General features: G+C 37.9%; 1 long non-coding RNA gene across 1 annotated transcript in view; it reads right to left on the bottom strand.

Annotated features, from left to right (window-relative positions):
• Positions 1-2,043: 2,043 nt before the first annotated feature.
• Positions 2,044-16,837, bottom strand: part of LOC117663949 (uncharacterized) — a 98,627-nt gene continuing 83,833 nt past the window's right edge. Inside the window, exon 4 of the long non-coding RNA XR_004590884.3 lies at positions 2,044-2,604. This is a non-coding gene — a long non-coding RNA (uncharacterized LOC117663949). The remainder of the gene's footprint in view (positions 2,605-16,837) is intronic.

Below are 16,837 nucleotides of genomic sequence, written 5' to 3' on the forward strand. Positions count from 1 at the left end.
AAGATTTCTTATTTTTTGACTCCAGAAGCAGTCCTTCTCCTTTGAGCTGTGATGGATCAGGAAGAAAAAAAATCATTTAAAACTTCCCTGGCAGATCCTTTATCCAATAAAAGACAGATTGCCACCCATCAGGCTGAACCTCTTATTACTCCTTAGTCCATCTAGCTGAGTAGCTCTTAGCCATTCTTTCTTTTAAGCTCAGTTCCAAGAAATAGAAAGTGTTTTGCTTTTTTTTTCTTCTCAAAATCCAGAATTACAGAACTTAATAAACTTTTTGCCAATTCTAAAAGGCATGATTTAGTTCTAGAACTAGGCAGTTTTGCATGTGTGGAAGTCTTTAATGAGAAATTCCATATTAAACCAATGAAGCTAAACAGAATATACTGGGAAAAGAGAAAAAAAGAGAAAAAAACAAACCAGAGAAAGTAACAACAGTATGGATTTCTGAGTAACATCCATATAAACAGCTTTTCTAAACTAATTGCACATCACTTTATTAAATATAATCTCAGATTTCAGCACATGTTCAGCATTTATTACAAAGAGCATAAATGAAAATGCATCATCTTGGGCCTCCTCCTTGGATGTTGGTAGATGCTCCTCTGTCTCTCTCTCTCTCTCTCTCTCTCTCTCTCTCTCTCTCTCTCTCTCTCTTCGTAGATTTTCACGGGTACAGGTATGCAAGTCTTGGTGTATTCGGGTCTTCTCCCGTGTAAGATTGAGAACACTTTGGCAACGTTTCGGCAGAATCTCATCTGCCATCATCAGGCTTATGCAAGGGGTCTTCTGCAGCAGTTCTACATACATACATACATACATACATACATACATACATACATACATACATACATTTAACAAACTGGGGATAAACAAGAACTGGATTCTTTAAGAAAACTGATTGTCGCTTTACGAAGAATGTTCCATCTATGATGTCCTTATTCTAGCCAGCAAATCAGAAGTTATCTAAGAAGCCTACACAATTCAAAAATAATCCAAAAGACTTGGAGCTTCTGTACCAACTGAAAAAAGTGCAAGTGCTTAAAAGAATTAATTCATTAACATTAATGTGGCTCTTCTTCAGAAAAAGTGTTGGAACTTTGCTTTTATACATGAATATTACACCAACATTATTGTATTCACAAAGATGGAAGTATTCTGCACTATGGAGGAATGGTAGGGAAGATGATTCAACTTGCTCAGGCAGCTGACTTCTTTTGATCAAAGAAAAGACCATTTCTACATGTATTCTTCCTGGAAATCCCTTACATTATTCTGCATGGTACAGAATAAAATGAAATTATGATTTATGGTTTTGATGATAGATTACAGAAAGAAAAGAGTTATGTTGCAATTATAGAGAAAGAGGTAAAATTATAATTGCATTTATTTTTAGAAGATTGGAAGCTACTTCTTTGTATTGTTTTTCTTTCTTTTTTATTTTTATTTTCCATTCTTTCACATTAGTTTTCTGTTTGATTTCTTTCTCTTCTTTGTCTTATATTGCTTTATTTTAGTTTTTATCTTCTTTTTTTAAAAAAAAATCTTTAATAAAATAATATTAAAAATAAAGCTAATGTGACTCTTAAAGTAACAGCTATTCTTCCAAATCCTTTTTTCTGAAGTATGCACAGCCCTGGTTTCTTGTGACTAAACCTTCCTTCCTCCTGACCCTTGGTGAAATTAGAAAGGCACATTCTAGTTTTCACCAGTTATGCTATTGTATACATGGGATTGCATGGGAGAGGCGTTTGGAGGAAACAAAAGCTGGATTCCTTCTATTTAGGCCTCCCAGCTTGGGGTCAAATTATCAGAAGCTTCAGGGGCATTGCTAAGGGTTTGTCACTATAAACAAGGGTCTTTATTCCTCTTTTGCATATTCCTACTTTTTCATATTTTTAAATATACTTTTGTATATTCAAACATACCTTCATAGATTTGTGACATTTTATATTGTCCTATTTTTGTATATTTCCACACTAAGATGAAAAGCAAAACTTTCAGAAAAGAGAACAAAATGAAATACTTGGGGGAAAAAAAGATGCTCAAATACCATGTTTATTTTTTCAGATCTTGCCCAGAGTTGAAAATCCATTTCTGGATTTTGTCAATTAGGGTTTCTTTTTTTTCTTTTTTCCCCTCCCAATCAAAACTTCAGTTGCAGCAGGGAGCTTTCTAACTTTGCTTGATTAGTAATCAAAAAGCTGGCAAACACTTTGCTTTGCAGTCTTCGTGTATAAGTTTAAAATTTGCTAAGACTCTCCAGAAAGCATGTACATATCCAACAGGCTGATAATAAAATCAGCTACAACAACTGGCCCAAATCCAACCCAAATCCAACCTTATCCTGAAATAGTAAGAAGCGATGCCATTTTCAAGTCTCCAAGTTCCATCTCTATGGATATAACTGCAGGCTTAAATCGGAGGAAGCAGGCAAACCTTTTGTTTGCAGAACAATTTTCTGGCTGTCTTTGAAGACTTAGCCTTGTCTTGTTAAAGTGCTGAAATGATAGCTAGACACATAGAGAAATCCTAGGTTGTTCCGTGATTTAGCGTTTCCATTTATCTTGTGGTCATCTCTGGATGATCTTTCTTTTCCCTTGTTTCCTAGAAAGAAAGGAAATGATTATACAGGTTCCAGAGTGGCTGGTATATAGTTCTACCCCAGCTATGTTAGGGTAACGTGTGGGCTTTGAATCTAAAAAAATCTAAGCTCATAAATCCCAGTCTCCTTATATTTATTGGAGCCTTGATGATGAAGGACAAATAGCAGTAGCTTTCCACTGTCCATCAAGAACACTTGAAGGGAAGAGCCCACAATATTCTTTGCTCAGGAGGTAATAGGTCCCCTAAAATTATTCATTCCATCAAATATTTGTTCCACTTCACATAAAAAAAGAAATTGCACAGGCCTTCCATCCCAGTATGGTTTCCTGACAGGCATGAGGAGAAAACTATTTTCTCCTTAACAAAATAAAGCCTCTTTGTGCCAAGAGACAATTCACAAAGCCCTCAGGGCTGTTCATTAGGCTTGTAATACATCTGAAGAGAGACCAGAAAGAAAGGTGTATTATCTCTGCATTCTGCTCCATATTTTGTTTTTAGAGGAAAAAGGGAAGAAGCTTTTTTTCAAGGCCTTGAATTATTCAAGCTCAGATTAGAAAATGGAGCAACACAAATATCATTTCAGAATGCCCCCAAAATGAGACCATATGTGGTAGAAGCATTTTTTTTTCTTATGAGAACAGGCACACATACATACAATATACGAAAATGAAGATAATCTCATGCCAAATTCTTACCTCTCCTTAACTTATAGCTCACTTTACGTGATGTATCTTTGGTACATTTAATTTGTAATACAAGGCAGGGGATATGGAAAAATAATATAAAGGGTCAGGTTTTGTTACTTCACTCCCTTCTAGCGCACTTTCTTTCAGTTTCCCTGTTTTAAATGCCTAGGATGGTGTGAATTTCTCTCTTCCTGGGCGTGCTGAGCATATTTCTATAAGAAGAAAGGCTGCCAGAAAAAAACTGAAACAGCCAGCAGGATTTATTTGGGAATGAACAAGCCATCTTTCAACCCCAATTCCATCTAAATCCTGGTCACCTTCAAAGCATAGATGGGCTTTGTGTATATATGCATGTATGCATACATACATACACACACATACATACACACTTAATATTTGTTTCATGAGTTCACAAGCTATCCCCAAGGTGCTATTATTTAAACATCCAGAGACAATCTATTCAACTTTTATGAGGCATTTCTTATCTGATCAGTATGGCTCTATTTCCTTCCTTCCTTCCTTCCTTCCTTCCTTCCTTCCTTCCTTCCTTCCTTCCTTCCTTCCTTCCTTCCTTCCTTCCTTCCCATTGAGAACCATTAGGACTCTCCTTCTTGTGCTAGCACATTTTTGCTAAAAGAGTCAGGTGAGTCAAAAATTCACAGGCTTGGTTGGAGAGAAAACCAAGATTAAGTTTGGAAGGTACCCATGATCCCTCAGTTCCTTGGATTGGATGGGGGGTTTAGTTCCAGTGTCTACTTTTAGGATAACATCTGGAACAGTATTCCCAAGTCTGATTTAAAAGTTATAATAGCTCTATAAAGGTTATTGAAATGCGATTAACTCTGTCAAAGTCATATTTGAGCACATGTCAATATCTAGGCCACCCAATTATGTTTTAAGTATGATAGGTATATCCTCGCATATAATTAGACCAAGGCAAGCAATGAGAATTATTTAGTATTCTCACCATCTTTATGGTGATACTGCTCATATATGCTTTGGAGTAGCCAGAAATAATACTTAAAATAGCCCTCTTTTTCTTATTGCAATTTATATACAGAATAGTATATGTCTGAAGGAAGATAATACATACACAAGTTATTGCCTTTGTATGTAATATGTCTAAAAAACAAAGAGAGTACCTACAAAGTTACTGTAGGTATAAGAAATTACAGTATTTTATACCTTCGCAGTCTAGTTCAACACTGTTTCCATTTATTAACAGCACATCTCCAGGGCTCAGATGGCCTTTTCTTATCTGGAATTTCTTAAGTTAAAAAACTATTTTATTTAATATCTCTGCTGTAGCTCTAAACCAAATAATATTACGATAATGCAACAGTGGCCAGTTAATGAGTGATTCCATACAGATAACAATAGCAATCAAATGATATCATGCAATTTTTCTCTTTTTGTCTCCTTAACAAAGTTCCTTTGTAAGAAAAAGAATGTCAGGAAATTCTAGAAAGTCACAGATGAAAGAAGAAATTTTATAAAATTCATGAAATGAAATAGGATAGTTTCACACTATTTTCAAGCTACCCTAAGAATCTGTCTGACTGTATTACCAAACTGCATGTCCTGTCCTTATTCCTTCCTCTTAATTTTGCTTACCTGTTTCTATGACTGGCTATAACTGTTTATATTTAATATTGGTCATACATTGTTTATGGCCGGTAGCAATGAAACCTGGTTGATGCTGTTACATATTCACTAAGGTTTTATTCCAGTACTGTCTACAAAATTAGATGTGCACTATATCTTTAATATAGAAAGACAGTGAAATCCACTGCTCTAGCTGACAGGCTGGTAGATATTAATAATTACGTACTATTTAAGGATGATTGGAAATGAAGAGGTGGAGGTGTTGGACAGATGTGGCACTACTAGATGGATTGTGATTAGATTAGCACAGTTCCCTTTGACAATATGCAAGTAGCACTTTAATCATTCATTGAAAAAGCCCAATTCCTTTTTTAAAAGTGTGGACTGCTCACAATTACAAGTTGCCAGTTCATCCTTGAGCAAAACTACCAATTTTCATTTTCATGACCTCCTTGTCTTAAATAAAAAGGAGTTGTATGTAATGTACTACATAGCACATTGTCCATCCATTCATTGATTGCATACTTTACAGTATCTGGTTCATACCCATCTGTTTCATGCTCATTCATGAAGTTGAACCAAATCTGCCAGAGCACATAGTCATAGAGGACTACTAGTACTGATAAGAATCACCTCTCAGTGACAGTCTGGGATCAGCCTGTAAAGTGAAGTATGTTGTTTCAGCTTTCTGAGGACCAGCTAAACAATTCCTAGGCACATGGTAGCTTGACTCAAGCTATCAAGCCATCTTTCTCCTTGGAAGTCCTTTTTGATACAGCTACAATTTAGGAATCAGTCCAAGCAAGAGTCTTCACAAACAAGAAAATGTCTCATTCACAAGCTTCACAGAATTGCAGGATATCAAAACAAACTAGTTTCTGGGTGGTTTAATAAATTGATTCAGTTGCTGAGCAGGGATAAAACTGAGGGATCAATACAAAGCTGATCATGGAGCAGCACAAACAAGTTTTTTTCTGCAAATAGTATGGGGCACCCAGATGTCAACATCTTTGATTTTTTTAGCAAACTCATACCATTTTTACCAAAACCACATCAAAGGAAGGAACAAGAGATAGCTCTACAATGCTCTGTGATTGTTAGCCCTGGAAATTCTTTGTCTGAAAATACAAGTCTGAATTAGAAGTGTTCCACAGGGGATTGAGGGAGGCTTGTGCAGCGCTACCCCTGAAGGGCTGCTGGAATCCGGATCTCCTGGCCCTATTGGTATGGCCACCAATCCACATTGGTCCCTCACTCAGGCACCTCTACTGGCCTGGGTCATGTAATGTCATGGTGGTCAGCTTCCTCTCAGCAGGAAGGTCATGTGGTGGGGTGATGGTCAGTCTTTTCCCGGCAAGCGGGTCACATGATGAGATGGTATTCATGTGGCTGGTCAGCCCACTTTCCTTCCTTCCTTCCTTCCTTCCTTCCTTCCTTCCTTCCTTCCTTCCTCCCTCCCTCCCTCCCTCCCTCCCTCCTTCCCTCCCTCTCCCCCCTTCTCTCTCCCTCCCTCTCTCTCTCTCTCTTTCTCTTTCTCTCTAATTTCCTGCTGGGCTCTCCTTCCACTGCCTCTGCTCCTTTGTGGATTCTTCTGCTTGCCCCACAGAAGCCTCTCCTATCCTCCTTATTGCCTTCACTCCCTCTCCCTTTCCCCAGGCCTCTTTCTCCATTTCCACCTTAAGCCTCTTTTCTTATCTTCTCAGGCCTCCTTTTCCCCAGGCATCCCTCCCTATCCTTACCTTCCGGCTTTTCCCCCAGAAAACCCCCTCCTTCCTCCTCTTGCACTCCCTCTGTCTCCTCCTCTTCCCGCCAAACGTCCTCCTTTTATTCCTTTCTCCTTCCCCCCACCCCACTACACACCTATAGGAGCTTTTCTCAGATATCTGACTGATCATTATGGGAACTGGTTATTGGACTAGTCTTTCCTTATCTAACAGAACTATTCTTACATTCTAATGAAATTTAAGCATCAAACCTCCATCTTCTGGAACTCTTCTGAAACAGTGATGATTCAGGTAAAGTCCTTTGCAGAACTTCTGGGAAACTTACCTCCTAAGAGAACATATGCTTCTTCGTTAGTTCTCTAAATTCACTATATTATATACAACATAATTTATTTTAACATTTATAAAGTGGATTTCTATCTTGTACCCCATGGATTATGCAATACATTCTACACTTTAATAATATACAACAAAGAGACCCTGAACTGACTAGTTAAAATAAACAGACTCCAAATAAAACTTTTGAAAGCTTCTGTAAACAAAAATCTGTTCTACTGATACCTAAAACTATACAAAACAGAGTGGGAGGCAACTGTCTTAGGGGTTTGATCCATCATGCTGTCACTATAATTCAGACTGACTAACAACTCCAGATAGCTCAACACTGCAATCTCAGAAAAAGAAATTAGCAAGACCTACCTACAGAAATTAAACTCTTTGATTTTGCTCAAGTAAGTTCTGAAAAACTGCACTGCAGCTTGAAATTAACTGCAAAAATGAACTTCTTTCTCTTTGCTCCTGTAATATAGTGATTAACATTAGAAGTATACCCTTCTAGCAAGGGTATAGCAAGGAATGTCCAGGTGAGAAATGCTGCTGTTGTTTCATCTTGTAGTGCACATAGAGATTTAAAGATAGGACCAAATTCTCCAGGCTGTAACATGGTAATCATGAAAAAATTCAGAACAAAAATCCACAAACAAATATACTCTTCTCTGACAAGACAAACAGTGGTCATCATTTTTCTGATATGATTCATGTTTCTAAACATTTTTATAATTTCCATTTTTGGCAATTTCTTTTGTCTCTCATATCTTTCCCTTGTATGGAAGATGCTGTAGCAGAAGTGGGAACCCCAGTTGATAAGATGAACATATAAGCTGAATGTGGCCTGTAGGACCTTCCCATCTGGCCCATAGCCTCTTCTTTGCACTTCATTTCTCCCCCATATCACAATTTAGTAATTTAAAAATCTCAATTTGCACCTTCTAAGGTTTTTAAAAATCCCAGTAATTAGGCAGAGGGGTATTTTCATGAGTTGTTGATATTGGGAAGGAAAGGGCTAATGATTCTTGCTTGCTATAACCTCCACCCCAAAAAACATCAATCACATATGACAATTGCACATTTATAAAACCTATACTCTTCCTTTGATAAACATATGCAACTCATTCAACAGACCCTAGCAATTCATCTCACTTACATATAGAAACACTAGTGATCCTTCACAGAATACTATCTTCCAGATGTTGAAAGAATAAAATCAATTCTTTTTGTCAAAATTACATGAAACATTTAGTATGAACTATTTCTAATATACAGTATCATAAGACTTGAGTCTACCCAAGACTAGTAAGTTTAGGGTTAAATGTTGATTTGCTTTTTGAATGGCAGAACACCATTCTAACTTTTCAAGGAGGAAGCCATAGTAACATCATATACTTGGAGGTTAACTGTTATTTTTCAGTGCTCATCACTTTTTTACTCTGATATTTTAATGCCATTTCATTTCCCAGTACCTTATTTGGGAGATTTTCCTTTTGACCCTTCATATCATAAGTTAGAGACAAGCTGTTATTCACAAAAAGCGAAGAAGAAACCTTAAAACCTGATCAAGACAGCTTTAAACTAATTTGGTGTGAGAGTGAACCTAGAAAATAGAGCAATGCCAAATTCTGAAAACAGTATGGAATGCACAGGATGCAATGGTATATGAAAATGAGTATGCAAATACAGAATGGAATAGGTTAAGTTACATGACCCAAAGATTCCAGTGTTTCTGTAAAACTGCTCAGAGTATTGGGAATGAACAGGAAGAACTTGGAATCTTAATGAAGAAAGGTGAATATGATTAAGTAAGCATTACTGAAACCTAGTGAAAAAAAAATCTCACATTAGAGGACATAACTTATTCAAAAGGTGTAGAACAGACAAAGGGGGAAGAGGAATGGCATTCTACACGAAAGAAGTCCACATTAGTGTAGAATTCCAGAAATCTGAGCATGAGGGTCCAGTCCAAAAGTATTTGGGTAAAATTATAAGGAAAGAAAGCAACAACTGTACTTTTGTGTCAAAGTATGTTACAGAATGGAAGGCAAGAACCAAAAACTGCCCCCCAAATCATTCAGGGAACTTGCTATCTATTTCATTTTTCCAGAAGATTGAGGAAAATACAAGGAGATTGAGTCTCAAAGACCTGCAAGAAAACAAGAAAAGAAAACAAGAAAACAAGAAAATATAGGCAATGCTCATTTTAACCTCTTTTCTTACTCTCATCTCATTCTCTTCTCCTTTCTGGTGTACATTCTATTCCACATCTTGACTGATCTTCCAGAAGATCCATCTAATATCTGGCAAAGATCCATCCCCGATAATTCTAAAGAGTCAAATTCTCCAGATATAGCATTTTTAGAATAGAATAGAATAGAATTCTTTATTGGCCAAGTGTGATTGGACATACAAGGAATTTGTCTTTGGTGCATATGCTCTCAGTGTACATAAAGAAAAAATAAAATATATTCATCAAGAATCATAAGGTACAACACTTAGTGATAGTCATAGGTTTGACTATTCAGTTGTTTGAATTTAATATAGGGCTATCAACTCTGGATTGTAAAAGCCCTCTTGACCACTAGATGGTGGCAAAGAAATATAATGGGAAATTCAGATAGATTGTCTTAACCCAATTTTCAGTGTTACTATCAAGGATGAGGAGGTTCATGTAGGGGGAAAGCCAACCACAAAACATTTTCCCATAGACTTCTAAAGCTTAGAATGAGCTCTGTGCCTCCAAATAAATTCATAACCCAAGATCACCTAGATATCTGCCCTCCACTTGTCCTTCAGACAGGCCAAGCCATAATTGACATAATTCCCAGCTAGCCTGCCATAAATTGTGAACAAACACATTTGAAAAGGCTGATTTAAAACCATAAAATGTCAATGTATGTGTGTGTGTTCTGTTTTCAAAGCTGTGGAGATCTATTTTAATATTAATTGTCTCTTCTATACTTTGTCTTAAATGGGGATTAAATTATTGCTGTACTACTATCTTTTGTCCTTAATTACACCTTCATTTGCTGTCCCACATTCCACTGCACAGGGAATATGAATTGAAAGTACAATTCCACCTAAGTATATCTGCCAAAGCTGAGACAACAAGCCTACCTTATTTTTCTGTTTTAATGCTGATTCATCTGGATTACTGGCAAATATTTTATGTAGGTTTATCATACTTAATACAACACTGGTTCCTTAGCTTTAATAGTTATGCCATTATGTACAAGAAATTTAGACAAGATGGAATTTCAGTGGATGAGTTTTTCTAAACAATTACACTTTTCTATGCAATAATTAGACTTACAGAAATCTTCTTTTATTAGTATATGGTAAAGTCATGATTATAATGTTAGCCTTGGATTGGGGAAACCCATGTTAAAATCCAGCCATGATGTTTTTATTGGGTAATTTCTGACTGGATTCATACTATGCTATATGGAATTGACCATTGTGATATGCTTAGCACTATGTGTAAACCTAGCCATTATGGTTTATCTAACAAAGCATCATCAAAAGACACTCAGTTTTGTATGACATGAAATGAAATCTCAGTCTTTCATCTTAGCCTACTAAATAGGTTTACTTTGATGCTAAATTAAGGGGAAGATAGAATATTAATTACCCTGATCTCATGGAAGAAAGAGTGACGTATATACATATCTCAACATATATAAATACATATGTTAATATCGAAGAACTAAAGCACTCCAAAAGACTTTCTAGGCTTTTAGGAACTCTGACCAGAGCTCATAAATAGGGAGTCAAATGGGAATTTGATATGTGAATTTGGTAAAGGCAGTATACAGAGCAAGCAACATGGATAGCTTTCTCCTGATCTGCAAAATATGTCCAATATCTGTCTTCTTCCTGAAGGAAATGCAAATTACATCTGCTGGAAGTGTAAGCTTATATCATTATTGGAAGAGAAGATAAAAGAACTGCAGGAGGCAGATTCTGTTCTGCAAACACATACTCACCAGTGGGAACACAGGAATAATTTGCGGCACCACACAGCTACACACCACATACCACTACACTACTGCCACAGTAGAGTTACAGGTAAGTGTTGCAACTCCACCAACACACCAACACATGCACCCATACATCAGAAATAAAACTAAACTGAACCAAATAAAAGACCACAAAAACATTTAGAGAACTAAACAAACAAATCAACAAAACATGATGAGTCCTCCATGTCCTCAAGAAGGTGATGGGACAATAGCAATAGCAATAGCACTTAGACTTATATACCCCTTTATAGTGCCTTACAGCCCTCTCTAGGCAGTTTACAGAGTCAGCATATTGCCCGCAACAATTTGGGTCCTCATTTTACCCACCTTGGAAGGATGGAAGTCTGAGTCAACCTTGAGCCTGGTGAGATTTCAACTACCAAATTGCAGGCAGCCAGCAGCCAGCAAAAGTAGCCTGCAGTACTGCACTCTAACCACTGTGCCACCGTGGCTCAACTTAAAGACTGGCAGAAAACTAAAACAGTCAAACCAACAGGGAGTACCACTCACAATCTCAGATATTTTTACATGAATCTATATAGAGCTGAAAACGAAAGAAAAGTCCACAGAAACATCCTACACAGAAGAACAAGTATGATGTCATAGAAATTGGACCTAGAAACTAGCCTGGGGTCTCAATGAGTGTGTGGCATTCTGGAGGTGGCTAATGGATTAGATAACACCCCACCTTCTCTCCATGTGCACTTGCTGCCTTCTTCTCCATCTTTGTCAATTTAATTTTAATTGAATTGTAAATTTAAGATCTCTATTTATTGTTTTAATGTTTTACAAGGCATTTTTATTGAATGATTGTAAGCACCTAGAGTTGCCTTAATGAGATGGGTAGCATATAAATTTAATAAACAAATGAATAAATAACAACTGAAATGTGGTGGAATAACCCCTATGATTAGAACATAGCCTTGGAAGGCAACATATTTTTCAAAAGAACTCAGTCAACAGAAAGAGGTAGTGGTGTTGCACTGTACAGAAAGAAAGCATATGACTCTACAGAAATTCACAAATCAGCATGGAAACATTTGAGTAAGGATAAAAGGAGAGAAAAACACAAGCGATATCATCGTGGGAGTGTCTTGTAGGCATCCAGGACAGGCAGTAGATATGGATAAGGCCTTTCTGTGCCAAATGACTAAACTTTCAAAAAAGCACAGGACAGAGAGCTACAATAGGAGATTTCCACTACTCTGATATTCACTGGAAATCTAACTCCACCAAGTGTCAGTGTTGCAACCAATTCCTGTCCTCTCTTGCTGACAGTTTCATTTGTCAAAAGATGGAAGAAGGAACAAGAGGTCCATAATCCTGCATCTAATCAATACCAACAGGGAGGAACTGGATGGACAAATAAAAATGATAGGAAACTTGGGAAAAATTGCAGGATTTCCCTTTCTTCTCAGTTTCCTTCTTTGAGATTTCAAGCCATTGGAGCAGACCTTCCTTCTATCTGAGTTCATTAAAATATGCCTCCTGAAATCCATTGTTTTGACTCTTCTATATTGCTCCTCCATTTCAGTTATCTAAAAGGTTGTAAGATAGAGGAGAAAGGGGATATTCTCATTGTCCCAGATGATAGAACTAGAAACATTGGACTAAAAATGTAGGCAAGTATATTTGAGTGAGATATTAGGTGGCATTTCCTGATGAAGCTCTCAGCTTATGGAATAGTTTGCCTCATGAAGTGATATGTTCCACCTCATTGGAGATTATCAAATGGAGATTGTCAAACAGAGATTGGACAGCCATCTGTCTGAAATGTGTTCTCCTTACACTGAGGAAGGAGTTGGGGTAAAGTTCTATGATTCTATGTATTCCTCACTCTTTACCTTGAACTGACAGTACCAATTCTGTAGAAACAGGCTGAGTCCATGAGACACATTGTGGTTTGCATGGGTTTGCCTTAATGTGATGCAAAAATCCAGCCCTTATAGCTTCTTTTGATGAGTTTTAACCAAGACTTAGCAAGAAATGTGAATCCATTTGTTGATGTAAGATCCAAATCTCTGGCAATTCAGAATATACTTTTAGCTAATTGCTATTCTACTATGTAAAGAAGATTCACTACTATACGTCCTGTGCAATGGGGTGATTTCCCATTACTTGCCCCAGCTCCTGCTCACTTCACAGTTTAAAAGCGTACAAATGCAAGTAAATAGGTACCATTTTGGTTAGAAGATAACAGCATTCTGTGCACCTCAGTATATAGTTATGCTGGCCACATGACCATGGAAAAGTCTTTGGACAACACTGGCTCCCTCGGTTAAGAAACAGAGATCAGCACTGGCCCCCAAAGTCAGCCATGACTGGTGAGGGGAAAGCTTTACATTTACCTTTAAATGTCATCTTGAGTGTTTTTATTTAAAAATCAGAAAAATTGATAAATCGGATAAAAGCCACTCTTTCTAGCCATACCATGTACAATAAAACAGTGTGATGTTTTGCACCTATAGAAAAAATTCGAGACAGATCCTGCTTCTTCTAATTCTCCTTCCCACTCCAGGAGCATCATTCTCTAATAAGCCCATTTGCACCACTCTGATCCGGTCAACTCTTTGCTGTGCATTGGGTGTGGGCTGGGCAGTGGAAGTTCTAGCTGTGAAAAACAGTGGGTCTGCCTTTCACTCCTGTTTACAAAAATGAGAATTTGCATGATGAAAGTAATCTGGGACGGATTTTGATTTTACTGCTGTTGGCAGAAAGCTTGGAAAAAATGTGCATAGTCAATTACTGGGATTTTTAAACACAAATAATATTTTATGCGATCAGCAAGTTGGCTCAGGGCCTGGGCATCCTGCTCCAACAGCACTTATGAAAGAAACAAGACTTTTATTGTGCTGCTGCACCCGTTAAGTCTGTGGGCAGGTGCTGCTTTTGTTGACCTTAGAGTGCAGTTGCTTTGGCTGATATCTTAATCCACAAGGTCTGTGTATAGAGAAAGCAGAACTAGTTTTCTGTGCCCTCTGATGGCTGGGTCCCTCCCTCCCTCCATAACATAAAACCTTCCAGGGGAACATTGCATTTTCCTTTTGTGAGCTACTGAGAGATGTTCATAGGTTGCCTAAAAACAGCATTTTAAATCAGTATTGGCTATGAAAGGATTAGCATCCTGGAGCAATGACTGATGAACAAGTCTACTGTCTGCTATTGGGGCCACAGTCCCAGAAATGCTGAATCTGAAAAGCAGTTTTCTTAGAAAGACATTCTGGGGTAAAAAAAACCCATCAACTCAGCACCGTTGACCTGTCAAGAGGCGTAATATTAGGCAGAAGAATGTATTTATTAGCCCTGCAAAGAATCCCACTGGGATGGGTATGTTACAGAAAGCAGTCAAGAAAGCAGTCTAGTGATGTCAGTCTTTTCTCTAAAGGGTTACATTAGAGAAAACATCACCCACTACAGGGAGTGGAGCAGGGGTGGGTTCTAAAATTTTTTACTACCGGTTCTGTGGGCGTAGCTTATTTTGTGGGTGTGGTTTGATGGTCATGTGACAATTCTTTAGTATTTAGCAGAGGTACTGGTCTACCAGGCTTTTAACTGCTTGCAGAGCTGTACCCATTTGTTTTTGGAGCGCACCGGTCTACCCGTTTGTTTTTTGAGCACACTGGTCTACCACCACACTGCCTTTAACACTGATCAGCTGTAGGGCAGCCCTTTGAAGCCCCGCGGCAAGAGTTTAAACAGTTTTTTTCCTTCTAGCCAATCAGCTGGGACTCGGGAGGCAGCGAATAGATTGCAGGCGGGGCCAAATAAAAGGTAAGAATAACGCAGGGGGGGCGGGAGGGCCCAGCTCCTGAACAAAGAGGACCGGTTCAGTGACGTCATATCATCACCGCTACCGGCTCAGCCGAACTGAGTCGAACCAGGAGGAACCCACCACTGGAGTGGAGGATGCAGAGAACCCTTGGGAAGGCCTTCAGCTCTAGCTACATTTAGGATTAGGGATGGCCATGAATTTTTGTGAGGGGCCACAGGCAAATAAGTAGAGAAATGCCACTCTTTATTCTTTGTTATGCTGCTATGTGATCAAAGAGGTTACAGCTGGCAAAAATATAAAACAATAAATATTCATTATTGTTAATTGTTATCCCAATATCAGAAAGTGATAGAATTGGGTATCTCTGGGTAAGCCCAGAACAGTTGAGTTTCAGAGTTGAAATAACTCTGCATTCTGAGGAAATGTCCATTTCTATTCAGATAATCTTTACCTGTGGATGCTTGCATTTTATCTACAGTTGTCCTGCTTTGGCATGAAGCCGGCTGGGTGAGCTTGGACTAGTCGCTCTCTCTCAGCTCTAGGAAGCAGGCAATGGCAAACCAGTTCCAAAAAAACCTTGCCATGAAAACTACAGAAACTAGTTAAGGCAGTAATCAGGAATCAAAAACTGATTCAAAAGCAGAAGGGAAAAAAACCTTGTACACAACCTCACTTCATTTTTAAAACAGAAAAACAAAAATCCACCAGTTTGGTACCAAAAAGGTTAAAATAAAAGCATCATTGTTTTTCTATGACCCAAAGGAAAATGTTTCCCTATTAAATAAACATGTAACATCTGGATAGAATTCTGTTTATTTCAATTCCATCTATTAATGTTATTTCACTCATTTTTTTAAAAAATAGTGCCGGATCTAAAGTTTCATTTTCTTTAGAAGCACTCTTATAATATTTGATAGTACAAAGATCTGACTTCTTCTTCTCTTTGCTTGTAATATGAAAGTGGTCGGCAATTGCTGAGCAGCAACTTCACCATGAGCAGTTGTTACACAATGCTTAGTATGGAGTTGCCATGTTGCACATGAGAGAGATTACCTCACTCTCATCCTATATTTCTCATGCATTCCATTTTTCAGACCCCTACAACATCCTGAGAGGTTTTTTTTTTTTCATAAAGAATGAAAGACATACAAATCTGTTAAGCCTTACTTTCATTTTTTTAATAAAAATGATATATTTTCCATTATAATCTTTGCAGAAGGCCCCATTTTATCATTCTGTTTAATTCATTTATTTCCGAAGGGCTTAATGTGGCACTCATGATTTCCCCACCTTTATCTGTCTTTGAAGAAATTTTGTGCAATTGCTTAGACTGAGAGTAACAGTGACCTAATTCTCACAATATGCTAAGGCATTATACAGTATACCGTCTGAACCCCTACTGTGGGTTAAATTGCAGCTAAGGCAGAATCACTGAATTATCATTTGTACCCATGGTCTGTTCTAGAGTAACATGCCTGAACCATGCCTCAGTTACCCAACAGGAAATTGGAAAAGCTTTGAAAAAAGGCCACTCCATCTGCAGAGCCCCGTATTTCTTTTTCATTTTTTGCAGGCTAGTGCAAATTGCAATTAGGGAAGCTCATGAGGGATTGGGCCACTGCAGATTTAACTTTTGTATCCTTTTTTTTTTTTTTCTATATTGGTAAAAATGTAAAAGTGTGTTAGGTGTCTCACTACTGCAGACAGAATCAAATTGGAGGGCAATTGGTGAATCATGGTTGCTACTAGTCTGTCATTTTGGGTAGCATCCTTTGTGTTTACCTACTGTATTTTTTGGAGTATAAGACACACTTTTTTCCCTCCTAAAAGAGGCTGAAAATTTGGGTGCATTTTATATTCCGAATGTAATCCTGCGCATACAGTGACCAAAATGGCTACCCGGAACAGCTGCTGCCTTCTCTTACCCCTTCTGCACTTTGCCTGCTTTAGTCACTGGAGCTCCTTCCAAAGATCAGCTGTGCTTTTGAAGCTGTTTTTCAGCCCCAACTCGATCTTGCGTGCTTTGCCTGCTTTTCTAATTGCTGTTCCCTCCAACAATCAGCTGTGCTTTAGAAGCTGTTTTTTAGTCCCAAC

This window comes from Pantherophis guttatus, chromosome 3, assembly GCF_059756535.1.
Source record: "Pantherophis guttatus breed Tessera chromosome 3, ASM5975653v1, whole genome shotgun sequence".
NCBI classification, from domain to species: domain Eukaryota; kingdom Metazoa; phylum Chordata; class Lepidosauria; order Squamata; family Colubridae; genus Pantherophis; species Pantherophis guttatus.